Source organism: Neolamprologus multifasciatus, chromosome 11, assembly GCF_963576455.1.
Source record: "Neolamprologus multifasciatus chromosome 11, fNeoMul1.2, whole genome shotgun sequence".
NCBI lineage: Eukaryota > Metazoa > Chordata > Actinopteri > Cichliformes > Cichlidae > Neolamprologus > Neolamprologus multifasciatus.
In genome coordinates, this window is record NC_140449.1 from 16,219,412 (window position 1) to 16,246,394 (window position 26,983).

At 41.7% G+C, this 26,983-nt stretch overlaps 1 long non-coding RNA gene across 1 annotated transcript in view; it reads left to right on the forward strand.

The window, feature by feature from the left end:
* The window catches only part of LOC146508027 (uncharacterized), a 37,066-nt gene extending 13,751 nt beyond the window's left edge, over positions 1 to 23,315 (forward strand). The window contains exon 2 of the long non-coding RNA XR_014877012.1: positions 13,910 to 23,315. This is a non-coding gene — a long non-coding RNA (uncharacterized LOC146508027). The remainder of the gene's footprint in view (positions 1 to 13,909) is intronic.
* Positions 23,316 to 26,983: the final 3,668 nt, after the last annotated feature.

Genomic DNA, 26,983 nt, shown 5'->3' on the forward strand with positions numbered 1-26,983 from the left:
CAGGATCTCGTGATGAAGAAGGCCCAGAGTGCAGCTTCCCCGGCCAAATCTGAGACGCCGTCGTCGAAAAGACAACGCCCGGCAGATTCCCCCGGCACAACATCGCCAGCTGGCAAAGATATTGCCGACATACTGGAGTCAATCGACAAGCGATTGTCTAGTTTCGACGCAAGGCTGTCCCTGGTGGAGATTCTTCACCGGGAATTTAAATGCTTGCGAGAATCCCTGGAGTTCAGCCAGCAGCAAGTGGAAACGCTCGCTGCTGAAAATGCCACGCTAAGGGAGTCGGTGAAATCTCTCACAGAAAATGTTACCCAGCTCAATAGAGAAAATAAAAAAATAAAAGAAACGGTTATTGATCTACAAGCTCGTAGCATGCGTGATAATCTAGTATTTTCTGGTATTCCAGAAGCCGCTGGAGAGGACGCGGAGACCACGGTAAAAAGCTTCATCAAAACCCACCTGAAGCTGCCGGAGGACACGGTGAAGAACATCGTCTTCGATAGGGTGCATCGCCTCGGCCCCATTCGGGCTACGGCCGGGAGACCACGTCCTATCGTGGCCAAATTCGGCCACTTCAAACAAAAGCAACATGTGAAAAGCCGCGGCAGGGAATTAAAAGGAACGGACTTCAGCGTGAACGATCAGTTCCCCAAAGAGATCCTGGAACGACGCAGGGTCCTTTTCCCAATCCGACGCGGCTTCATCCAGAAGGGCTCCCGCGCTGTCATCGCTGTGGACCGGCTGTACGTGGACGGACAGCTCCACCGCGACCCCAACATCACTCCGTGGCTGTATTAACTTCAGACCAGATAAGAATCCGCTACACCCTTTCCCTATCCACTCACACTAACTTGGATTAACATTTGTTTAACTTACCGGTATCAAATCGCATCTTAAGTGTGATTTCATAGCAGTAGTAACACCGTCACTCTCCGTCAGTGATTTAATTGGAATGTTTACGTTTTCTTTTCTCTCTTCTCGTTTTTTTTTTTTTTTTTTTTTTTTTTTTTCTCTCTTTTCCCCCTCTTGTTTTTATGCTGCTCACCCTCGTCCTTGGTTTCTTTCTTTATTTCTTTCACTGCTTCGATCACCTGCTTCCACACTCATCCACAAACAACATCATTTATTTCGACACTTACTCACTGCACGATCACGCACAGTCATGCGCTCAACGGCAGCACATTTACATCAGTCAGACAGCGCACACAGACCTATGGGATACACACACTTAAGCCAAGCATACTCATATTAGTAAATATGCAAACACATAGTCAGACTCGGGGAGCATCTCGCCACACATTTTTTCTCTCTCTCCCTCTCCTTATTTATGAACAAGTGAGGTATTCTCTCCACCTGTCTAAGCGACACACACAGAGTACACCCCTAGTTATGCACAGACATCTATGGGTGCACTAAGATTCGTTACATGGAATGTAAATGGAGCTGGCTCCAGAGAAAAGAGGTTAAAAATATTTAACCAACTCAAAAAACTACAGGCAGATGTTGTCCTTTTACAAGAGACCCACAGACCTCTTAGAGGTTCGAATGAACTTAAAACACCTGAGTTTCCTAATGTGTTCTCAGCCTGTTATAATTCTAGACAAAGGGGAGTAGCAATTTTAATTCATAAAAAAATTAATTTCACAGTACTCGATACAGTTATAGATCCAGAGGGCAGATTCTTAATCATTAAACTATCTATACTTGATAAAAAGCTATGTATTGTAAGTGTATATGGTCCAAATGTTGATGATCCCTCATTCTTTCACGGTTTTTTCAGTGCACTCTCTGAACACTTAGATGGCACACTTGTGCTTGGAGGCGACCTCAACCTTGGACTGAATGAAGAAATGGATAGGCTCAATACAGCAGGAACTCAGCGTAATTGGCAGTCCACAAATATAATCAAACAGTATATGAGCGACTTTGGTCTTTGCGATGCATGGCGCTCCCTTCACCCCACCAGTAAGGAATATACTTTTTTTTCACATGTTTATCACTCCTACTCTCGTCTAGATTATTTTTTGGTCAGCAGCTCACTGCTGAGTGACGTTTCAGACACTGAGATTCACCCTATAGTTGTCAGCGATCATGCTCCTGTATCTTTAACACTAATGCACAAGAATAATACTATGCCAAGTAAAAACTGGAGATTTAATACATCACTGCTTAAAGATGAAGACTTTATTAAATATTTTAAAAAAGAGTGGACTTCATATTTAGACTTTAATGACACTCCCGGAACATCAGCTTCTGTTTTATGGGAAGCAGGGAAAGCTGTGATGAGAGGTAAAATAATTTCTTTCTTATCACATAAAAAGAAAAAAGAAAACAAAAATATTCAGGAATTAGAAAAAAACATCAAATCACTAGAAGAAGCCTACACGTCCCACCAAGATCAGGAAACATTGAACAAAATACGCAAAACAAAACTAGAATTAAATGAGATAATTGATAGAAAAACAAAATTCTTAGTACAAAGACTACGCTTACAAAATTATGAACATAGTAATAAATCCGGTAAATTTCTAGCAAACCAGTTAAAAATAAATAAAGAAAAAACAACTATATGTGCTGTTCAAGATTCATCTGGGAACACAATATATGAACCGAAACAAATAAACAACATTTTCAGGGATTTCTATAAAACGTTGTATTCACCACAAATAAACCCATCTAAAAAGGAAATTGATCAATTTTTAGACAACATAACTCTCCCAAAATTATTAGACTCTCAAGCAATGGCACTGGATTCGCCACTGACATCAGGTGAACTCCAGGAAGCCCTGATAAATATGTCCAATAATAAGGCTCCAGGTCCAGACGGCTTTCCTGCAGAATTCTACAAAGAATTCTGGACGATTCTAGCACCAGTTTTTTACAGAACGTTGTTAGAAATCAAAGAAAAGGGCAGACTTCCATCAAATATGAATTCTGCAAACATTAATCTCCTGCTAAAACCAGGCAAAGACCCTGTATATCCCTCAAGCTATCGTCCAATATCCCTTATTAATGTAGACCTCAAAATAATCTGCAAAGCTCTCTCGAAGAGACTAGAGAAAATAACCCCCCTCTTAATTCATCCTGACCAAACTGGTTTCATAAAAGGTAGGCACTCATCAACAAATACACGTAGATTACTTAATTTGATAGACTACTCATACAGTAAAAACCTTGAAACTACAATATTTTCCTTAGATGCAGAAAAAAGCGTTTGACAGAGTTAACTGGAAATTTCTATTTGCAACTTTACACAAATTTGGTTTTGGATCTTCTTTCATCAACTGGTTAAAAATATTATATAATTCCCCAACAGCTTGTGTCAGAACAAATGACCAGACATCCTCCAGCTTATGTCTCCTGAGGGGCACCAGGCAGGGATGCCCACTCTCCCCTTCACTGTTTGCAATTTTTATCGAACCACTAGCAGCAGCAATTAGACAGAATTCAGCAATTAAGGGCATAAAATGCAAGAACGTAGAACATAAAATCAGCCTTTATGCTGATGATGTGTTACTCTTTCTCCAAAATTCACAAACCAATATCTCTGGGGTGATTGAATTGATAAACTCTTTTGCAAGAATATCAGATTACTCAATTAACTGGTCAAAATCTACAGTCCTTCCTATTAATTGCTGCTTCCATTATTCCTCTTCTACTCCACTGCAATCGGGAAATATAAAATATTTAGGTATTAATGTTTCTCCCAAGCTTGCAGATCTAACTAAATTAAACCATACCCCACTTTTAAAGAAAGTAGAAGGTGATCTGGCTAGATGGAAATGTCTACCCATATCACTCATGGGAAGGGTTGCTGCTATAAAAATGATGGTATTACCAAAAATAAATTATTTATTCTCAATGATCCCAACTAAACCGCCGCAAGATTGGTTCAGATCTCTAGATTCATATATGTCCAAATTCCTTTGGAAAAATAAGCCCCCACGTATAAGCTTAAAAACACTACAAAAAACCAAGGATAAAGGAGGATTAGAACTACCGAACTTTCAGCACTACTTCTTAGCCAACAGGCTTCAGTTTATCTCAGGATGGCTAAAACATACCCTCTTAGATGAACCTTGGCTAGATGTAGAACAAGCACTTTGCAATAATCTAGAGATTTCAGATCTACCATTTATCAGCTCAAACATCCAACGACATGAATGCTTCAAAAGCATCAACATCAGCTCTTCTCTGACAGCATGGTGGGAGTTTCTAAAATTGACGGAGTCTTCATTAATCCCATGCAAACGTACACCTATCTGGAACAACCCTGACATATTACAAAACAATAATATGATAAACTTTTCAGATTGGAATGGTAAAGGAATCAAATATGTAGAACATATACTAGAAGGAACAGAATTTATTTCATTTGACAGACTAGTTACACAATATGGGATCAACAAGAAAAGATTTTTAGAATATCAACAAATTAAATCCATAATAAAAAAGAAATTTAAACTGGGTCAAGTTGAACTACAAACACCACCAAGTGTGGTTCAATTTTTTACTCTTAAAACCCCCAAATTACTATCCAAAATGTACAGAATGCTTTCTAAAACAGATGAATCAATATCACTTCCTATTGCAAAATGGGAAGCGGATTTATCAGTTAACTTAGACCAAAACTTCTGGTCTCAGATTTGCTTAAAAACCTTTCATCTAATCAGAAATCCCAGTCTTCAATTAATTCAATACAAAATACTACATAGAGTGCACTATACAGGTCATCGGATGTTCAAGATGGGCTTTGCATCTACCAACAACTGCTCACACTGCCAAACCAATTCACCGGACAATTATATCCACGCTCTTTGGTTCTGTCCACCAGTTCAGAAGTTTTGGCGCGAGATATGTGAAGACTTATCAAAGTGTCTGAAATGTAACATTCCAACTTCCCCCTTAGTGTGTTTGTTGGGCAGCTTAGATAATGTCACTTCAGAAAAGAATATAGCCCATATGGTTTTCACTGCCCTATGCATAGCCAAGAAAACAGTCCTCATGAACTGGAAAAATAAAAACAATCTTAATTCTAACCAATATAGAAATTATCTATTAGATTACATTAGTCTTGATACAGCCTCTGCCACCACATCAGATCAATTGCTCTGGACTCCTTTGATCACCTCCATCACCTAGTGGGGGTGGGGGGTCATATTTTGGTCTCGCCTTCACTGTTGTGATTGGTGTGGGGGTAGGGTCGGGCTTAGGGCGTCAGGCGGTTCCCCGGGAGCATCTTCCTTGGGGGGCTCAACCCGGGGTAGCGGTCATGGCCAATTAGGGGCTCTGTTGGCTCTTAGGTGACGGCTTCCTCGTGGCTACGTGCAGCGGGGCTAGGGGAGGGTCTGTGCTGACGGACGGGGGTTACTGACCTGGTAGCCTGGCTGCCCCTGGGTGGGTCCGGGACGGGCGTGAGGTTCTGGGGGCGCTCCGGCTCTGGCCTGGGGCCCTGGCCGGGCCTCGGGGGCCTGGGTCCTGGTTGGTGTGTTGCCGGGGTTGTGGGCCGGTGGGTATATGGGGGCCCGCCACTGGCGCAGGGTGCCGCCGGTGCGCCGAGCCACCTGGGGGGCTCTTCAACTGGTGGGGGGGGGGGGGTTGTCACATCTTGCAGGAGCTTTCCTCTCTCAGGAACTCTCTCTGCAAGAGGGGGAGATACAGGAGAGGTGGAGGAAGATCTCAGCCTGGGTGTCTATTGTCTTATGTAGTCTGGAAGATGAGTGGATGATGGGGTGGGTGTAGTTTTCTCTGTTGTGGGGTTGGGTGGACTGCCCCGGGCTCTGTGGGGCCGGGCGGCGCCGCTGCACTGGTCCCCGGTTCGGATGGGCCTGGGCCCCCCTTCCCTGGCGGGTCGCGGAGTATGGGGGTGCCTACTGGGGTCAGCGGGGGAGCTGGCCCCAGGGAGGGGTCACTTGCCCCTCCCTTCCTTCCCTCCCCATCTCCAGCTGCCTCCCTCTTCCCGCTCCACCACAACCACCCACACATGCAGGGCCTTGGAGTAGGGGTGTGTCACCAGGGTGCAGAGGAGGTAACCCCCCCCCCCCCCCCCCCCTCTGTCCCCTTCTGGCTGCCTCTGCCTCAATTTTATCCCGCAACTTAGACATTCACATTACTCACACTCTCATTACACATACATATAGGATCTTGGGGGTGGGCACGCTACACGGAATCCCAATTACCATCAGGGTGTACACCTCACCCCCGGCGTCGTTGCCCACCTCTCAATTTTAAATACACGTAGACATTGAGGGCTAGCAGGAGGGACTATGCGCTTACCTGCTGCTCTCTGGCAGGTAGCTCCATGCCCTCCTGGGTTTTAAATGCACCTTAGAACACACATACATCAACACTACAATGAGCGGGTGGAGGGAGGTTAGGAGTCTTCTCTCACCCTCGTTCTCTGCTTCCTGCTGGAGCAGGGGGGCTAGGAGGAGGAGTTGGCCGTCCGACTGGGATCCGGAATGTGGGGCCTCCCTGCTGCTGCGGAGTCGGGGCGGTCTGCTTCTCCCCACCGCAGGGAAAAGGGTAACACAACCTGGGTCTGGGTGCAGTTCCCCCCTCCAGGGGCAAGGGTACCTAGACCCGGTTCGTAGAGTACGCTTGGGGAGTGTGATTGTGTGTACAGCGTCTCTTTATGTCTGTCTCCACGTTGGTTGAGTGTGGAGTAAGTGCATATGAGAGCATGAGGGTGGGAATGGATGTTTGTATCTGTGTGTGCCTGTATGTCTGTGTCTATATGTCAGGTTGGGTATCAGATGCCACCTCTCTGAGGACAGCTCAGGCCCTCCAAGGTTTGGAGGCCTATCTCCCCCCACCACTTCCCCTGCCGGGGGCGGACTCCCTCAGACATCGGTGCGTTGGTGGTTCTTTGTGTCCGGGGGTGGGCGTCCGGCCTGGGGCTCGGTCACTCAGGCACAGCTGGCTGCCGGCGGAGCTCACGGGCACGTCACTGCAGCCCCCCCTGGCTTCTGCTCCGTGGCTGCTGGGTGACCCCTCATCTGGGACTCTCCTCAGCTCTTTCTGGGACAGTGGCGCGGCTGCCCCTCTGTTGGTCTTCCTTGGTCTCTTGTGTTCTGGGGGCCTCTGGATGTCTGGAGTTTTGATCTCCTCCATACCTGCTTCATGCCCTGGAGGACGGGGCAGTGGCCCCCCACACCCTCTAGCAGATCATTACATGAGGGAACCTTTTAAGAAAACAAGCGCGTCCATGCTCACAGGTGTACACACGGGTGATCACACACACAAACTACACCCTTTTTGGCTCCTACCTCAATGCACACTGTGCTGTCGATCTTACGTGCTGCACAATAATGTTTAATATTTAGTAGTTACTGTCATATTCCCATATATCATTGTGATGTGGTTTATTGTATTACTCTCGTTTTCTTCTGCTTGTTTTCTTTTTTCTTTCTCAACAGGTGATCCAGGTGATCGATATATGTATTTATTTTTTTATTTATTTATTTATTTTCTTCTGCTTATTCTGTTGGTTTTTGTTTTTTGCCCTTCTCCCCCGTCCCTCTTCTCAACTGTCTTTCTTTCCCTCTTTCTTTCTCCCTTTTCTTTCCCCCAGTCAAATCTGTCCCGTATTCAGCAAGTGAAAATAAAATAAAGAATAAAAGGTGAATCAAATGGACCATTACGGCAAAGCTGGGATGGTCAATTTGGTAAAGAAAAACCGTTGGGCATCTTTCTTCGCCTTTAGACAATAATTCTGATGGCAAAAGAGCCAAACGGGACAGGCAAAAAAAAAAAAAAAAAAAAAAAAAAAAAAAAAAAAAAGAACACATCGCCACCGTGTCATTGATGGTTTACGGTCGGCGGCTTTCAGCAGAAGTGCAGGTCTGAGCAGTAGGGATACCTGCTCTCCTGCTGTCAGTCCGAGGGATTCGCCTCAATCCATTACATGCTTGGATGCTGATAGTGTTTGTCAGGATGCTCTGCATGGCCAGACAATTAAGCTGAAACACAAGGCTGACTTAATGAAGCTCGGCAGGAAAACATTTTCAAACACAGTTCTGGCCATAGAGATAGAAGGAGATGAGGTCCACTCATGCCAGGAGAAACCACATGGCTCCATTCTTGCATTGTTGTGGTGTCTGTTCATGCACTGGTGGCAGTGCAGAAAGAAAATATCCACAGTAATAATCTTTAGTGAATTTAGCTTAATGTGGCTACAGGTTCTTATGGTGGCATTATCAACTTGAAGAAAAGCTAACCTAAGAGCATATATGTTCGTAACGATAGACTAAATATTATAATTAGCTAACGTGAGTAAAAGGTCTACGCCATGATCATCACTTACAGTGTATTAGCTGAACATCTCTGTCTTCCTTGTTGACTCATATTAGCCTATTAGGAAAGACAGTGTCAATGGTTTTGCTGTCTCATTCAATTTTGTGGCTTATGGCTTCACATTGGTATTATGTATCATGTTACTTATCAGTTTTCTTCTCTCATGCCTAAACTGACTTTTCTTCCCATTAAAGGGAGTTTTTCCTTTACACTATTGCCAAGTGTTTGCTAACAAGGGTTCCTCTGATTATTGGGGTTTTCTCTGTATTATTGTAGGGCCGATACCTTACAACAGCGGTCCCCAACCCCGGGGCCTCGGACTGGTACCGGTCCGTGAGTTGTTTGGTACCGGGCCGCGAGAGTTGAGGCTCAGGTGTGAAGTGTATAGTTTTCAGGGTTTTTATCGGTTTTCAGCGTTATTTTGTTATCGTTTTTATCGTTTACTCGGTTTTCCTTGGACTTTTCACGTGTGTTATGAATAAATGTCCTTTTTTTTCGGTACCGGTACTAGTTTTATTTTGTTGTATTTATCCGCGACACCTTAAAGGCCGATCCATGAAAATATTGTCAGGCATAAACCGGTCCGTGGCGCAAAAGAGGTTGGAGACTGCTGCCTTACAATATCACGTGCCTTGAAGTGATTGTTATTGTGATCTGACACTATAAAAATTGGAATTGAATTGAATGACGTCAAAGTGGCTACCTCCATCGTTTATGTACTGTTTATGGGTGTGTCTGTACTTAATATTTCACAGGTCTTTACAAAAGAAAATTATAATTTCTATTATTATTAGTTTGCCTAATAAACTATTTTAAACTTACGTCTCATTTCGATGACTGGTGATTTCCTTACATACATACCCCAAGACTAAGTAATGTTTATCTGCATTTCTTAATAAATCAACAGCACATATTAAATTAATTTATTACAGTTGTCTTTAAAGCTGTACTGAAACTGATTTGAAATTTGATGCTGTTGACTGATACAAAATCAAATCTGCTAATGATAACAGTAAGTCTTTGCATGGTTCAGTAAAAAGAACTCCTCCTAGCGTACATTTGGTACTCTTACTGCTGGGACATAATTGTTAGCTCCCCTGGTGAAGAACAATTGTTGCCAGCCACCAGTTTGTGCCGGCCTTAGCTTGTGACAACAACAGGGTCTACATCATCAGCAATGTGCACATCACTAAAGAAAGCTTGTGGTCTGTACAGGCTTTAGAAAATGTAAATACAAATAAAGAGCTTCATTTAAATATTCAATATGTTAAGATAAGATAAGATAACTCTTTATTGTCATTGCACAGTCATACATAGTACAATAGTACAATGAAAGTGGAAAACTGTCCTACGTCGGCACTACATATAACACGACACGATATGACACATCACAACGCAACACAAACAACACAACACAGTATAATAACTTAGTAATAAAAAAAGAAGAATAAGTGTATTTGTATTGCACACTGTTATTATTGCACATTAATTATTATTGCACCTTGTTATAAATATAAATATTATTATTGTTATTGTTGTTTTAAACATTGTTACCTCCCCCCTAAAAAAGTCCAGGGAGGTAGCCAATCAGGTCAGCTATTTGCATTGATCAGGGCTATTGCCCTGTTGTAAAAGCTGTCCTTGAGTCTATTTGTCCAGGACCTTGGAGGTCTGTGTCTATGTGCACTCCCAGAAACTTGAAACTGGAGACCCTTTCCATGCACTCCCCATTGATGCTGACAGGCTGCAGCTCGGACTTCCTCCTTCTGAAGTCAACTACCAGTTCTTTTGTCTTGGTGGTATTAAGGTCCAGGTTGTTATCTACACACCAATCTGACAGCCTCTGAACTTCAGCTCTGTACGCCGTCTCATCTCCCCCAGAGATGAGCCCCATCACGGTGGTATCATCTGCAAACTTGATGACTGTGTTGTCTGGGTGGGAACTAACACAGTAATGTTCACAGCTCACAAAAAAGAAATGCTGGGTCCATTTTAATTCATCCTTATCTGAATTTCATACTGGCATCCTTTTTCTTTTCTTGTTATATAATATGTTGCTTTAAATAAAAGGACACTTATTAGTCTGGCTTTGAAGCTGGCCACACACTAACATTTTCAGTTTTTGTCTTTTTACTGTCGACCCTTGAAAGCTCGGCGGAGGGCAGCGCAGGGTTTGGTGAGGTGCTCTGTAATCATTTTAAGGCCCTGCGACACTGTGACGAATGCGAGGATGAGTCACATTTTAACAGCAACGGGAAAGGCAATTGTGGGACTCTTTGAAATTATCTGCCTGTATTCCCTGGGCTCTGAATTTTTCTCTCAAATTAGATAAACAGTTCGCTTTAATGAAATGAAATATTTTAAAATAATTGCCTTTCACTGTGCATGTACCTGCAACCCTTTGTGGTAAGGTTTTTTTTTTTTTTTCTTCAAAATCTCATTAGTGTCCACCTGCTGTGTTTATGGTATGAAATGTTTTGGAAGTACAGCTGGTAGAAAAAACACTGATGCATTGTCGTAGCATTAGTCACCACACAGTTTTGGCTTGAGCTATCTCAACCTTTTTACTCGTACCAATGTGAGACTGACATTTTGTCAGTTTAAAAGCATGCAGTCCAAAGTCGGGTTCTTTAAAATAAACTATATGAAAGAAAGGAAGGGGGGAAAAAAAGACACTAGCTTTTTATTAGAAACTTTCTCTTTGTGTCTCCACAGCTGGGTAGGTGTGTCTGCCTCTGTTTGATTGGCAGCAGCAAGCAGCCTGAGTCCCAGCAGGGGAACAGAAGACGAAGTAAACAAAGTTGTTCTGCGAGTCATTGGTAGACGATGGGATTGAAGAGTAAGGACCACACCAGCATCTAAACAGGCTGAAGTGACATTTTCTGGTGTGTTTATATGCTGTTCAGTGAGCTGTAGCTGACAGACTAATTGGCTAGTTTGCCTGCAAACTGACATTAGCCGTGCTGTTTTCCCCAGCAGATTTTCTTTTCTTTTTGGTGGCTTATTCAGGAGGCCGTGGGCAGGACGAAATGTGTTCACGTTTACAAGTGAGCGTGTAATTTTAATATTCGGCTCTAATTGCAAACTCGTTTTCTCCTATTGCAGCGACACCGCGCAGAATGAGTAACAAAGTTAAATGTCCTAGTTTTCAAGTCCCAGTAGGTTGTCAAAGGATGATTTCAGCTTTTTTCACACTGGCATATTTCCCATTAACCTACACTATACTGCCAAAAGTATTCACTTACCCATACAAATCCTTGAATCCAGGTTTTCCAATCAGTTCCAAGGTCACAGGTGTCTAAAATCAAGGACCTAGGCATGCAGACTGTTTCTATAAACATGTGAAAGAATGTTTCAATGTTGTTCTCAGGAGCTCAGTGACTTCCAGCATGATACTGTGATAGGATGCCACCTGTGCAACAAGTCCAGTTGTGAAATTTCCTCACTACTAAATATTCCACTGCCAGTTGTTAGTGGTATTATAACAAAGTGAAAGTGACTGGGAACAACGGCGTAAAGAGCTTCTTGGAATACGTTTTCACGGCTTAGCAGTTGCATTCAAGGCTGTTATAGCTGTAAAGGCTGGGCCGACATCACATTAAACCCAATACAGGAAAAGTGGGGTAACTCAGAGTTACTCTTTTCTTGTAACTCTGCTTTCACTGGGTAGCTTCAGCTGTGGCAAGTTGCCATCTTACATAGACCTCAGCCTAACCCAAATTTGTTTATGTGCTTTAGGCAGTGTGTAGGTTTCGTGTGTATCCCTATTATAGCCAACACGGTTCCATTACCTGACATAATGTTCTCAGCATCATTTGCTGTTGTACTGGACGTGCCCTTCACTTGCTCCAGTGGTCTAAACAATGGTTGTTGCTTGTTGCTGCTCAGAAAAAAATCACAGGTTTAATAGTGTAGTAGAAATCCGAACAAGATGAAACAGGAAGCAAAGCAGTCGTGGAGATTTTTCCAAAGCTTTGTCAAATATGTCTCATCTTTTTCAACTTAGCAGTGAACTCTGTCCATACTGTAATTCGTACCTTTATGTATCACATCATGGAGAACTTGCAGCGTGCACCATATTACAAGTGGGATGTGCACAACCAGTAAAAACGACACTCAAGCGCTTTTTTCAGTAGCTGTGACGCTGTCATGTTTGGGACATGCAAAAAGTGATAACTCCGTTTATACTGTGGTTCCAGCAGCAGGTTGGGGAACTGAGTTCAGCAGGCTTTAACATATCCACTTGGAATCTTTGGGATGGTTACAGATCCTTAGCCTTTTTCATTTGAAGCTCTTGAGCCACCTTCTGATGCTGTGGAAGCCCGGTGACAGAATTTACCCTTATCTGAATTATTGTCTGTTTTGTTTGGCTTCTAACAGTGACACTAGTCTAATCCTTCATTTTCTTAATTGCATTATAGAAGTTTACATCGTTTGAAAATATTACACTGTCAGAGCAATTAACAGGACGCTGTCTCAAATAATGTTGTTGCAAGCTCGGTCTGCCAGACATGATAATAATCATTTTTACTCGTGGCTTCGTGCCCATGCTTACAGCGTCTACGAATCCTGGAAGGAACAAAGTTGGCTGCGGCGCAGCCTTAGATTAGTCACAGACCCAGGTACTTCCACTGTCTCCATGTCACCTGAATGAATTATCAGATGTTTCCAGTGTCACACTACTTTGTTAACCTTTCTGCCTGTTCGCTCAACACCCCGCTGCTCTTCGCCAACGTGTACGAGGGAGGAAACACCCTTCAGCTGTTATAAATGAATCGATGTGCATGTTCGCACATGCCCGCGTGTCTGAGTGATGGAGGGGCGAGAGAGGCCAGATAGGGTGGCCCCTTTAATCGCTTCCCTGCTCCTCCCTCCTTTTTTTGCTCATCTCCACTCGTCTCATTACAGACTGCAGAGGGTGAGAACTGAGGCCTGTATAGACCTTGGCATTAATTATTGAACCCTATCTTCATTTACATCCTCCACAGTTTCTGATAACCTTTACATAAAAGAGCAGAGGCTAACCTGTCAGATATTACCAGTGTGGTGGGTAGTAATAGAACGGTATATGAGAGACACAGAGAAACTCAGTTTGGAGATGCAATTACAAAATCTCTTACTTAATCACATGTAAAATGTTTGTCTATATAATCACACACACGCCCACATTTACTGTATATATGTGTATGTCAAGAAAGATATACAGAGATAGATAATTATACCCCCCTCCCCTTTTTAATTATACTTTAGTTGTTCCTTGTTGTTCCAGTTGAGCTTCAGTGCAAATTAATGCCGTTCTGCTTTAAATGGGTTTTGTTGTGGCGGGGTAAGGCAAATAATTATTAAAGCTGCCATTTGACTCCATGCATTGTCTTTGTCATGTTGGCCCAGTTCTGCTCTGCTTGTTCCCTCCTGCCATGCCCAGTCAATTTGAATTGCTCAGTCGGAGGCCAGCTGATGGAGGCCGCTGAGGTCAGCGTGGCCAAGGCTTTCAGACAACTTGGTGGGGGGGCTCGACTGTGATGCTGAAAATCTCATCGTTATCTCCTTCTCTTCCCTGCCTCTGTCTTTTTGCTTTGTACTCATGTGTGTGTTTGTGTGCTTCCTGCAGGTTTCAAAGGACAGCATCAAACCCTGACCTCCCAAAGCCTCTGAGCAGGAGAAAGAAGACTCTGCCAAGATGTTCAGCACCAAAAGGTCGGCACAATGTCACTTTTGATCAATTCTTATTTGGTCATAAAAAACCACACACACGCACACAGACACATGCACACACACAGGGAAATCTCGGCATTTTAAAATGGTTTCTGCTGATAGTGGCTGACATTTCTGTTCCGCTATGATCCACACATGACTTTGACGTGAAGAAAGGTAATGGTTGATTTCAGGTCAAAAATCACCAAAAAAAAATTTTTTTTTTCTGTTGCAGTCTCTCATCTTGGATACATCTGAGCTCATATTCATATAGTTTGTATTTCCACTTAACAAATCTATGCTAATAGTGTAAACAGCTTCAGCGGGAAATTTAGAAAGCCCAGTTTACAGTAGCCCTCGGTTGTGTGTACATTTTGTATTTTTAATGTGGCGTGTGGTAGTGTACGGTCTGCATAAATCATTTATCGCTCTGGCTTTTTCTTGATGTTGAATGGGAGGTAGAAGTGGTCACCTTGCTAAGCTATTATGTAAAATGGTTTAGGTGTCATGAAGCGGAATGCTTTTGGTTCTTTCTCTTAATGTTTCAATCCCGTGTGTTACGCCTCACAGCTCCGGTTTGGTTTACGTTTCTCTCGTGTTGGGTTGATTACTCACAGCAGCTCATTCAGTCTCCCTCTGAAAATGCTAATTAATTCCCTTTGAATAATTAATCCCAGGATTTCTAATAGTGCATTTTCAATCGATAAGGTTATAATGTGCAGGCTTGTTTTCAGAGCTTGCAGCTCAATAACCAAGGGAGGTCTTGTGGAGAAATAGCTGCCCCCATGAATGTATTTTTTCAACAGGAAGTGTATCAGTGTACGGCGAAATATCCATGTGGAAAGCCTTTTTCTAGAACAAAAGTCTAAGAATTTAATGAGTGAGATGTTTTAAACACAGGACTATTTCATATCTGTCAAAGGATGTGGGGTCCTTTTGTTCCTAACACATTACACACTCCATATCAGTATAGATATCCAGCAGGATTTTTTTTTTATCCCATTAAGCTCTGATTTGTTTACAGTTTCCCTCCAAGTGTTCCTTTAATTTTTTTTGAGCAGTGTATATAACAAGAGTCTTTTTTATCCCATCCATAGTAAAAAAAATATATCACGTAAAATTAAATAAACTGATACTGAATAAAAATAATCTGAAAAGAAAAAAAGGAAAACTGTTTAATAAATTTTTATCTAAGAGTGCTTCAGTTCAGAGAGGTTCATAAAGGTTTAGTTCAGCAGTTCCCAACCACCGGGCCGTTTGGTACCGGCTCTCGAGAGTTGAGGCTCGGGTGTGAAATTTATGGTTTTCAAGGTTTTTATCGTTAACTCAGTTCCCTGGGTCTTTTCCCATTTTTTGATACCGCTACTGGTTTGATTTTGTTGTATTTCCGCGACACCTTAAAGGCCGGTCCGCGAAAATATTGTCGGGCATAAACCGGTCAGTGGCGCAAAAAAGGTTGGGGACCGCTGGTTTAGTTCAATAAACTGGTCAGGATTGATCAGCTATAACAGCTCTGAAAAAGGTTTTCATCTGAGAACTTTTTGACTTGCATACTACACACAGACCCACTGGTCCCATATGGAAATTAATACTAGTGGCAACAAACCCTGTGATTAGAGATTTGGTCATCGTTTTCTTCTGAAGTCTCGACAAAAGTTGCCAGTGGCCTGGTAAAATATTGATCACTGCAACATTTTGATTGTCACACTTTGAAATGTAAATTACCAACATTTTTTTTGGACAATGTGTCAGCACGAACGAATGTATTTACAGTGTGAACTTTTTGTTGAGAAGTAAGAAGGCTGTTAGGGATAGGATAAAGTGTTGGGCGCTGTCACGTCCACGTGTCTCCTTACACTGTGTCTGATCATCACGCTGTCATTGAGAGGATGATTAAACCAAACCGGCCCTCCGTCTTTTGGGAGCTGTGTCAGCACAGTAGATGACACGGATATGCTCGGAATAGCTGTAAAAAAAAAAGATGCCATCTTTAAATTCAAACACTAGAAAATCTCATTCACTTTTTTGCTGAATACGAAACAAAGCATTTTTCCTCGGCTAAACTGCTGAACAAGATGTAAAGTGGCTCCTGTGTGCCTGTCAGAGATCCCTAAACGCTTTTGTGGCTTTACTCGTGTGTGTTTTAATAATGGTTTTCTCCTTTTTTTTTTTCTTTCACTGAGTCATTTCCAACAGCTGTAATTAAAAAGTTGGCATGCCTGTAAAATGCTTTTATTAAACTCTAATCGCATAGTCATGTTAAAATAGCCGATTACCTTCGATTTTGATGGAGTTAAGAGTGTGCACCAGAGGCAGAGCTGTAAATCCTGAGCACTTGTGATGGTGTCCTTGCTCAGTGCTCCCTTCTCTGTTTCATTGTTGTAGATAAGCTGAGAGTGCAAAATCTCCACAGCTTGATTGTTTGTGTTTACATATGCTCATTAAAATGCAACTGGAGCGCCGTTAATCTGAGTCTTTCATTCTGGATGGGAACGTTTATGAAGCGACGCACCACAGTTATGAATTTGGGTTACTTATTTAAAATCTGCCATGGTACACATGCTTCATGGAGCTCCATAAAGAGAAGAGCTGCACCTCGTTTGACTTTTCATTACATTTTCTTGGTGGAGACGCATGGATATGGCACTCAAACCTCATTTCCTTTTTGGGCAAACTGAACTGGCAGCGAAATCTGTAGCTGTTAGGAACATGTAGCTTACAACAACAACAAAAAAAATCTTAATCAAAGTATTGTTGTCCGTGTGTCATTCAGCATATTTCTGTATCTAAGTTTAATGAATCCAGCTAGCTAGTTAACTTATATGGAAATTGCCTTATCGGTTTCCTGCTTGCAGCTTTGATCCACTGATTGCTGATTGGTTTATCATCAATATCTGGGACACCACATCTGTGTGGATATCTGAACAAATCAGAGAGATGCATGGCTAGAGCTTGCATTACGTCTAACAAACAGCCAGTCTGCTTCCTGATTTAGTTCAGCAGGGCAAGTGAGGGATCGCCAAACTGAAACAAATCCAGTTGGATTTGTTTCAGTTTACACACATCCAAAGAATGTGTATATAAGTCAGCTGTACATCACTTTGCCAATTGGTAGTTGACTGATTGTCCAATTGGTGCTTAAAAGCAGTGTCAGTAAATATGTTTTATGGGCGGAAGGCACAATGGCCATGTACTAGTAGTGTATTTGTAATTGTTTAACGCAAACAGAAGCGTCCTTTGCCGGGTTTTGTCCGGTTTGAAACAAAATAATGCAATTCTGTATTATTAATCCGCAGCATCCCTCACATGATTACTTTCGTCGGAAATGGTGTGTGCAGCCTCGGGGCATAGCTGCATGCACTGCGCATACAATATATTGGCATTCATCAGTTGTTGTACAGACTATGGCCAGTTGGAAAGTTTTGCATATCAATGAATCCTGTTTAAAAAAAGAAAAAGAAAAAAAAGTGAATACACATCAGTTTTCTGTTATGATCATTTCAGAGCTTCAGAATAAGTACAACCTTTTTTGTAGCAACCTTTGCACAGAAGTCTTACGTTTCGTACTTTGTCTATTTTTGTCTTTTCTCCAAGCAAAAAAGGTTTCATGCATGACTCCTGCCTGCAGTTAGTAGAACCAGTGTAGGTGGAAAAGGGCTTTTGCTACCATGTTTCTGGCTTTTTTTGAATTATTTATTTTAAGCTGCCTCATCTTTGTAACTTTTCACATCTAAATGTCATCAGTAGGGATGCACACACTCGAAAGGTAACAATAAAATTAGGCTTCTGCTCTCACACTTGCCTGCATATTAATAACAAACATTTATTTATGTGAATCATGTGAATCTGTTTGCAGTACATTCTCTTAAAAACAGCAGAGCCTTAACTTGATCCCAGGATTTCCAGTCGGAGTCACTTAGTATTATTATCCCGGGCTGTGGAGGTGTTGACTGTCACAAAGTCCGCCCTTGGTTGTCAGTCATGTCAGGTCATCATTTCAAGCTGCCTTCCAGTTTTTTTGTTTTGCTTTTTTTTTTCAGAAACTGCCGGGATGGGAACAGGAAGTAAGTGTCAGTGCTGGCGGTAGCTCACACAGAGATCTCGGAGAGACAACATGACACAACCGGACCTCTAATTGCTTTCAGTGGGAGCTGCAATGAAATTACCCCAGTATGAGTTGGACTGGTTAAAGGCAAAATGGCTAACCTGAAGAGATATTTGCCAAATCTGTCCACACATTTCCCAGAAGTTAAAGAATGAATACAGCGCTGTGGTTTGGTCGGGAAGTGTGCCAAATATACTGTGTGGGACGTCACGTTACGGTGACACATTGTGGAAAGATGCTTGCCTGGGTGGCACTGTCACTCGGTGACTCATGACAAACAATTCCAAACAATAAAGAAAGTAAACACCTTTATTATTACCTGCCACACCACACACTCTCTCATTGTATGCACAGTTTGCCCTTGACAAACTTTTGTACAGTGATGACAGGACTGAACCTCTATCCTCATTCAAGTATATATATAAAGCATGCCTCATTCATGCCTCGTCATGTTAGTTAAGCTTGTAATGACTTGCTGGCAATGATATACTTAACCAGATGTCTCAGCTGACATTGACCCCCTGATGAATCTTGACCTTTATAAGGAGAAATTGTCGGCTGACTGTAGGTAGCTCCGAACTTTTGATCGACATAAAAGGAGCTTGCACTCGATTACTTAAGTATGCAGGGGAAGAGAATGGCGAGGGAAGTAGAGCGCATGCAGGGATGTGTTAACCCCCCATAAAGGCCTGCTGATCCAATCATGATTTACAGGCTGCCATCCTGATGCTGCACACTGACTCTCCTTGGACTGACCTTGAAAAATGTTGCAACAGTGTGTCTGTGAGTCACTCATTCAGAGGCATCATCCATGTTTTGCTTTGAGGACTCGGTAATGTAATTTACATCAGGTTGGACTGTACGTGATTGATTGACTTGAATACTAAGTGAGTTTGTGTATTTAATTATACTGTAACCTGGCCAGTGGAAAATAGTGTTTTATAAATGGCTTGAAGCTGTCCATTATAATCAAATCACAGGACGCCACAGTGGCTCCAGTCAGCATTTTAACTTTCTTTGTACAGCTGTGCAGTAAGCAAAACATTGTTTCTACTTTGTTCTATAGTCTTTTGCTTTTTAACACAAATTTTAATTTGTTAATCTTATCTTAGTAGTTGTAATCATGATTCTTTCGTAAACAGTTTATTTTGCGACACCACGAAATAAACGATATATGTTTTTATATCGTCATCCGATATATATCGTTATATCAAACAGCCCTAGCATGAAATACCGTTCATTCCACATCCGCTTAAAACCTTTCTTTTTGATAAAGCTTATAGTTAAGGCTGGATCAGGTGACATTGAACCCACTTCGTTATGCTGCAATAGGCCAAGGCCGCATGAGTGCTTCCTTTTTCACTCACTATGTGTTTATACACCACTCTGCATTTAACCATCAGTTATTATTCACCTCTGGCTCCACAGTGTATCTTTGTCCTGTCTGAGCCTGATTCTGCTGGAGGTTTCTTTCTTCCCACTGTCGGCATGTGCTTGCTTATAGCAGGTCGTCTATATATATTATGTGCTATATAACTAAAATTGAATAGCAGTTGATTGGAATAGATGTACAACACTGCTTCCCTTTGCAATGAGAGATTATTGCCAAAGCTACATCCAGAATTACTCCTTATATCTACAGTGTAGCACACTATAGTTACTGTCTACCACACTTTTTTTTGCCTGTGAAATGGAAATTTATGTTCCTCCAAAGAGCCTTTAAAAATTTCTCTCACAAAGTGAAAAAGTCAAACCCATTAATTTGCCTTTGGTAACTAAATGTCACTTTTTGTAGATGTGGAAAATTACAGTCTTGCGACAGTGCACCTGTCAGCGATGGTGATTAGTGTTAGAGAGAAGCAGAGAGTGATCAATCATGTGACCACTGTAGTTTATAGCGCACAACTGATTTCCTGAGCACAGCATTACACTGTGTCATGGTGATAGATACATTTAGCTGGTGATATGAGATTCACTCGCAAACAAAGTTTAATTACTACAGTGGGCATAACGAGGTTTTTTTTTTTCAGTATTGTGACCCATATAACCAGGTATATAGTCACAATGCAACACACAGATTCTGTGATGTAAATAAAGATTCTTCGCTGGTGCAGCTGTGTTGGCGGTTAATGGCAAAAAATTTCATCTGTTGAGGAATCAAATCAAAGGTAGCTGTCAGGTTTTTGATGTCAGCCTCTAATTGATAAAAGACAAGCGTTTCTCTCCAGACTTGCCATTTAGCTCTGATGTCGAGCCATCAAACAGGGCGTAATCCATCTTAGAAAATGCTCAGACAGATGTAAAGCTCAGAAGATCAGAATGCAGTGCAGAAGTGTTGCCTTCAGTCAATAAACCTCAAACTTGGTATGAACTCTCACGGTAATGAAGTGCACTCTAGTGACACTAAAAACACTGCATCTGCTATGCAAGTCTGTGAGAACACTGTGGATACAATCAGCGTTTTGTCTGGAGACGCCCCAGTTAGCCTTTACCTGCACTGCTTAGTCGGAGAGTGCCGATGGCAGCAGCATTTTGATCAGGGAGCTCCCGATGCAGCAGATCGTGGACATAGGAAGTGACAGCATCAGTAATAGAGACTGAGGACTACTAAACTCTGCAGCAAAGTGATGAGGAGTTGGATTTCTGCTGACACAGGGAAGAGGGTTGGATCAAATGTCAAGGAACGCATTAATTCTCCTGTTTTTTGTTTTTCCCCCGTGGGCCTGCACAAAGTAAGACTGCATGAATATGAAGGAAAAAGGTCTTGTCTGTGTGTGTGGGTGTGTGTGTGTGTGTGTTAGTGTGCCACTGAATGTGCCCCACAAACTATCTACATGTTCTCAGATATGCTAAATGTCACAGACAGCGCGTCTGTACATTATCAGGAGTTAAACTGTATTATCATCTTTTCATTAACTGATGATATTAAATGTCCCTCAGTGTTATCTTCCACATCGCCTTGTCTGCACAACTCACTTTCTCTGTATAATGAGAGCTTTGTTCAGCCCAACTTCTCTTATTGACTGAAGCCAGCGCTCGATTTAACCATCGATTTTACATGCAATTTGAAGAGAGTTTGTTGCATTCTGTCTGCAGACGAATTTGGTCAAGTGATGGTCGATAATCAGTGGCCAGAGATCAAGTCACATCCCTTCTTACGTGCCGAGCATTACGGCCGCCGGACTGGATCACAGTCTGTCAGGCTTGACGACAACATGGCGCTTTCTGTCGTGCTTGAAGGTTAGAGCTTACTGAGCGTCGTGTGCTGCACCACACAGCTGCCATGACGAGGGCAGATGTACATTGTGGTTGTCTAAAACACATGGCCTTGGTCCCTTTTGGAGTGCACTCTATTAGTCTGAAAACTGATTGTGTCCTCCTGCTTTAGACACTATTAGGCTTAGATTGGTGTTCTTTGAGTTCAAATAGCTAAAGTGGCTGTGGCCTTTTCTAGACTATTATTTGGAGGAATGGTGACCTTATTAAAGAGTACAGCTAAGCATAATTTGGTTTTTAATCAGATGTGTGCTTTAGTGTTGTGTGGAGAAAGGCTGTAAAGTTGTTGTAGTACATGTGCATGCAGAAAAAAAACAAAAACAAAACAAGACAAAATATGATTTATTCGGCAGCTCAATTGCAGTTACTCAAACATCAACCTTAAAGTTGATGTAAATCATTTTTGAGAGGAATTAAATTGAAGCAAATAATGTTGTCCCCATAAATATACATTTAATATTGTGTAATTATGTCTACCAACAAATTTATGTATGCTAATGAACTTAATGAATTAAAAATACATGTGAGCGGTTTCCAGTTTGTCATCTTGCTCCACCATCTTTAATGCAGTGGCTGAGATGAACATCGCTGTTCCACCTAATTGAATTTTATGTATATGGTCCTATACATAGCACACCAAAAGTGCAGGAAAATAGAACTTAGAGACGTTTGTTTGCCAAGGAGGCAAATTTAATTTGTGTCTGCAACTTTTAACTCAAGATAAGAAGGATCATACCTATGTTTCATCATCTGCAAAGGGGTCCCCTTCACCGAGGAAGGGAAAACACAAAGACGACAATGCAATTAATGCTTTAACTCTTACTCCTCACCTCAAGCTGTATCTCCTTAACTGAAGCCAAGGTTCCAATACACAAAAATGTGCATAAATTCTGATATTGTCTAGAAATGCCAACTTCCTGTCTCTGGACAGCTGGTTGAACCACAACAACAGCTGGTCATAAGCTAACATTATGCCAATTTTAGGCTCGCGTGTCCTAAAGATCACATTTCCCTCTGATAACCAGTGTGATTACGTTAAGAGGTTTTTCTAAGTGTCCGAGTCCAGAAATGTTACATGGATTTCAAAGAAAGTTCCAGTAATTCTGCCTAACAGTGGCTAACAGCTGCTAACAGCAGCAAAAACAGCAGTGCTTCCATACAGAAAAGTTCAGGATATTCTCAACTACTCACCTCTGTCTTGCTGTCATTGAACCGTTTCACTGACTCATGGATTTGTATCATACTGGTTCCATAAAGTTTTACAGAGTAAACAGATCTGGTCACATATTGACAGCTGAGGTAAACAGTACTGACAGCCCACCCTCACTACAGATGAATGACAGCCAAAGTAGTCTGTCATACAGCAGCCACTGTAACTACGATTAAGAGAGGTAATCGTAGTTACAGTGGTAATCAAGTAAAACAGATTTTACTTGCTTGCGTCTAGTGGTGAGATTTTACACACTGTACCTTTAATTTCCACCCACCATAAATTACGACCAAATTTAGATAAAGCAGAGATATTGCTTTTAAAAAAATTCATACTACATAAGCCACCATGTGACTATGGCTACCACCGACTAAAAGACCACCCTTCTGGCAACACAACTAATGGTTAGGCTCGTTATGCGACTAAGCATAACATGCTCATAGAGCTGGAGTTGTATCAAGTCACTTGAGTTGTTTTTGTAGCTGATATCTGTACCTAATGTTACCAAAGAACATTTCAAACACCCTTTTAAGATAATGTACTTATAAGTAGGGCAGGGCGATATGGCCAAAAATATTTATCACGATATATATTTGAAAATTTGCGATAACGATATAACTGACGATATAATTGATGCGAGACAAAATACAACTCCACAACAAAACCCCCTTCCATTTATTTTCACTTAAACACAAAGCTGTTTATGTGCATTAAAGCTATATAAAAAAAACAGTGCAAATGCAAATTCCTTGCTGAAGGTTTAACCAAAAGGCATTTCCAGTAGAAAAGGGCTGACATATCCTGAGCATAACCATGTATAATATCCACTGAAGTTAAAAAGAGGTGCTTTGCAACATTAAACTGCAGTGTGCCAAAAAAAAAAGTCAAATACGTATTTTTCGGACCATAGGGTGCACGGGATTATAACACACATTAAGCGAAACAAAGCAGTCAGATAAATCAAACTTTATTCAACTCATTCTTCTTGCTTCCTCCACTTCTGTACCATTGATTCATTAATGCTGTATTCTATCACAGCTGCTCTAGTCCCATGTTGTTGCAGTATATTAATGACTAACCTCGTATTGTAGATGGATTATCTCAGTTGTTCTCCTGACTGAAGTTGGGTCCGTTTACAGCATCCTGCCATGCGATTGCATTTGTCTCTAACCATCAGGAACCTTCACGTTAACTTTTATCGAGTGGAAAAGTGTTAGCGTTCATCCTCCAGCTTCACTGTTTATGTTATGCTAACATAGCTGTGTCGCTAGCGATCACGTAGCACATCATTGGCTTTTTTCTTGTTTTCAGTAGATTGTTGACTTGATTGTTTTCTAACAAAAAACAACTGTGAAACTTAAGTTAGACTTGTGTTTGTAAATGAACCACCCCGTGTTGTGTAGCTTTCTGAATTTTATACTTATTGGGCTACATGTTTATTTATTATACAGGCTATACAGTACATAACATCAAAACTCACATGTTTTATGTAACTAAAGTGTGTAATTAAGTGGGCTACAGACAATAATTAAGTTATAGACTATATTTATATGAAAAACGTGTATGCTTACTGCATTTGAATCATTTTAACCATATGTAACCACCTGCATGTGTGTTTGGGGGGGAAAAAAGGCTTTGATTTTGCCACCCCATTTGATTTCTTTGCCACCCTCATGCCACTCCAAGAAAATTTCCCTAGATCCGCCCCTGGTTGGAAGTGATAACAGAGCTGTACGTTTAAATTTTTTCAGAAATCTCTCAGTCAGAACATGCTATATCATGCTTAGGTAACTAGCGAAACTAGCGAGCTAACTTCCTGCTAACTTCTAACTCCGTTGAATGTAATAAATTCTGTTTTCATAGATGCCTGGATGTTAAACTTCATAGTTGCACCCGGTAAAGCAGCAATGCTGATCGTTTTATTAAAGATGAAAGAATTTAGATAGTTTTTAACTCTCAGTGATGCTGCAGTGTTTGTTTGACTTTGACCTGACATGGACGGAGTTTAGGATTTACAGATTTACCAGCACCAAATACGGCAAGAACTACTGCCCGCATGCATGTTCTACAAAAAAAATGTGCTTTGTTGTGTATCTGATGGACAAACACCAGTTTACAGTAACAAACAGTTACTGCGACATATTAGTGTGAGTAATTGTCTCAGCCTGGCCATGCCTTTATAAACTGTGGCTGCATGAGGAACCCATGAAGGAAGCTCTTGGTGCATGTGCATTAGAGAGAATGTAAGACCTGCTGGTTGAACTGGCGTACTTCCTGTTTTCTTTACACACATGAGCAGAATCATAAAGAAAAGTCATAACGCAGCTTTAGACGCTCCAAATGCTACTGAACTCGTAAAAGGGTCACTGAATCACAGAGGGATGCCTTTTCCATTACATTTAGTCATCTGAGCCTTTGTCAATATGAAGATATTAAGTGCAGCTTTTAACGTTAATTATAGTTTTTAAGTCTGAAAATGTGGAAAGTGCATTCCATTGAGCCCAGAAATGTCAAGTCCAAACCCCTGAGATATTAGACAAGTCGCTGCTCTCTTTGGTGCCTTTTTGTCTCACTGTCAGCTGTGTAAACCGGGCTAACGTGTCAGAGATTCAGGGCTTTTATTGATGTTTTTTCAGGATGAATTCAGTCTATACATCACTGGAGGCTAGCGGTGCATCTATTCATAACATGTCTGTTACCCAGCGTTCTCGGGCAATAATCAACATGAGTGTTAGAGAAATGAGAAATTAGATGTAGCACCATCCAAAACGATTGTCCTGACTTCATAAAGCTTCACATCAACACTCAGAAACATCCTAAAGGTCATTGTTTTTAGGATCTGACGTGTTTTGTTGTGTTTTTTCTCTCTCGGAGGCACACAGTGTGGTATTTGTTCCATTCTCCTCCTCCACCTCGCCTCAGTTTTCCACCCCAACACTTGTCAGTCATTTTGATGTACTGTCTGCTGTCTACCTCTAGCTCGGGGCTATTAATCGACAAAAAAAGAAAACAGAGATGTTCAGTGTATTTTTTGTTGTTGTTTTTAACATGTGCACTCAGTCACGTGTTCCTCCTTGCTGCTTTATCTTGTTGTTGTTGTGACCTTTCTGTGCTTGACAGCTGGAACAACAGCAAACACGCATATAGACACGTGACTTATGATATAAAACACGACTTGATATTTAAATACGGGAGTCGGTGCATTTTTTAGCTTTGTGAGAAGGAAGAAAGAAACTGCTTCATCCACAGGACTCCTAATCAGTCAAAATGTATTGCTTCACATATCAGATCAATGTACGGAGGTCGAATGTCACCTAGTGAAATTGGTGAAAGTGAGCCTCCGGGCCATGGGCACCAGCTAATGAAATTTTGATGCAGCTTTATTTAGAACTATTTTAGAGGATTACATTCCAGGCTCCATTTCCAACTTCAAAGATGAGCTTTCACCACCGCTGGGGGTAGCGAGCCTAACGTCACCGCTACTTGCGATAGGAAAGTTCCACACAGTTTTGTGCTCGAGTCCCCCACCCATCTTCTGTCATTCAGAAGGCTTTCAAGTGATCGCTTCTAATCTGACTCATTTTAGTTTTCACTCATTTCCCGCTTTGCTTTGTTAATCCATGAAGTGGGATGCGCAGCGGACTTGTGTGTGGCTCTCTCGATTAGATTAGATTAGATTAGTGCTTTCATCACTCAGGGCCAGATGAGCGATAGACAGACAGAGACAGAGAGGGATGGAGTGACTGGAGTGGTGTTGGGTTTTAAAGAACTGCCAGCTATGCCACAGAATAAACACTTCACTATGTACAATGTGTATATTTGATGCTGATGATTCTGCTAATATGCAGTAATGTCCCAGAACTAATGTAACTGGTTGTATTTTTTGGTTGTCTTAGTGTGCTGGGTGTGTATAGATAGAAGCTCTGTTAACTCAAGTCTGCCACATCTGATCTTTCTGTTGGTTTACAAGTCACCCCAGGTGGCACATTTTCTGGAAGAGGAAGGCAGGGCATTGATATAAATAAATATGATAGCAATCATTTGGAGACCACACGGTCACCAACTTGTTTTCTTCAAATGAGAAGTGGAGTTATCAGCTAATGCTAGCTAGCTTGATTAACAAGGTGTATTAATGATACCTGCAAATTGGAGCTTTTTCCTTCCTTCAACTGGTCCCTTTTGGGGTCACCACAGCCAATCATCTGCCTCCACCTCACCCTATTCCTTACAGCATTCTCTGCCACACCCACCCTCTGCATGTCCTCCATCATTACATCCATGAACTTTCTCTTCGATCTTCCTTTTTTCTTTCTGCCTGGCAGCTTCTTTTTCAGCAACCTGTGTCATAACGTACGGGACTGTTGTTAACATCTTGGTGTAGAAATCCCAGCACACCTCCG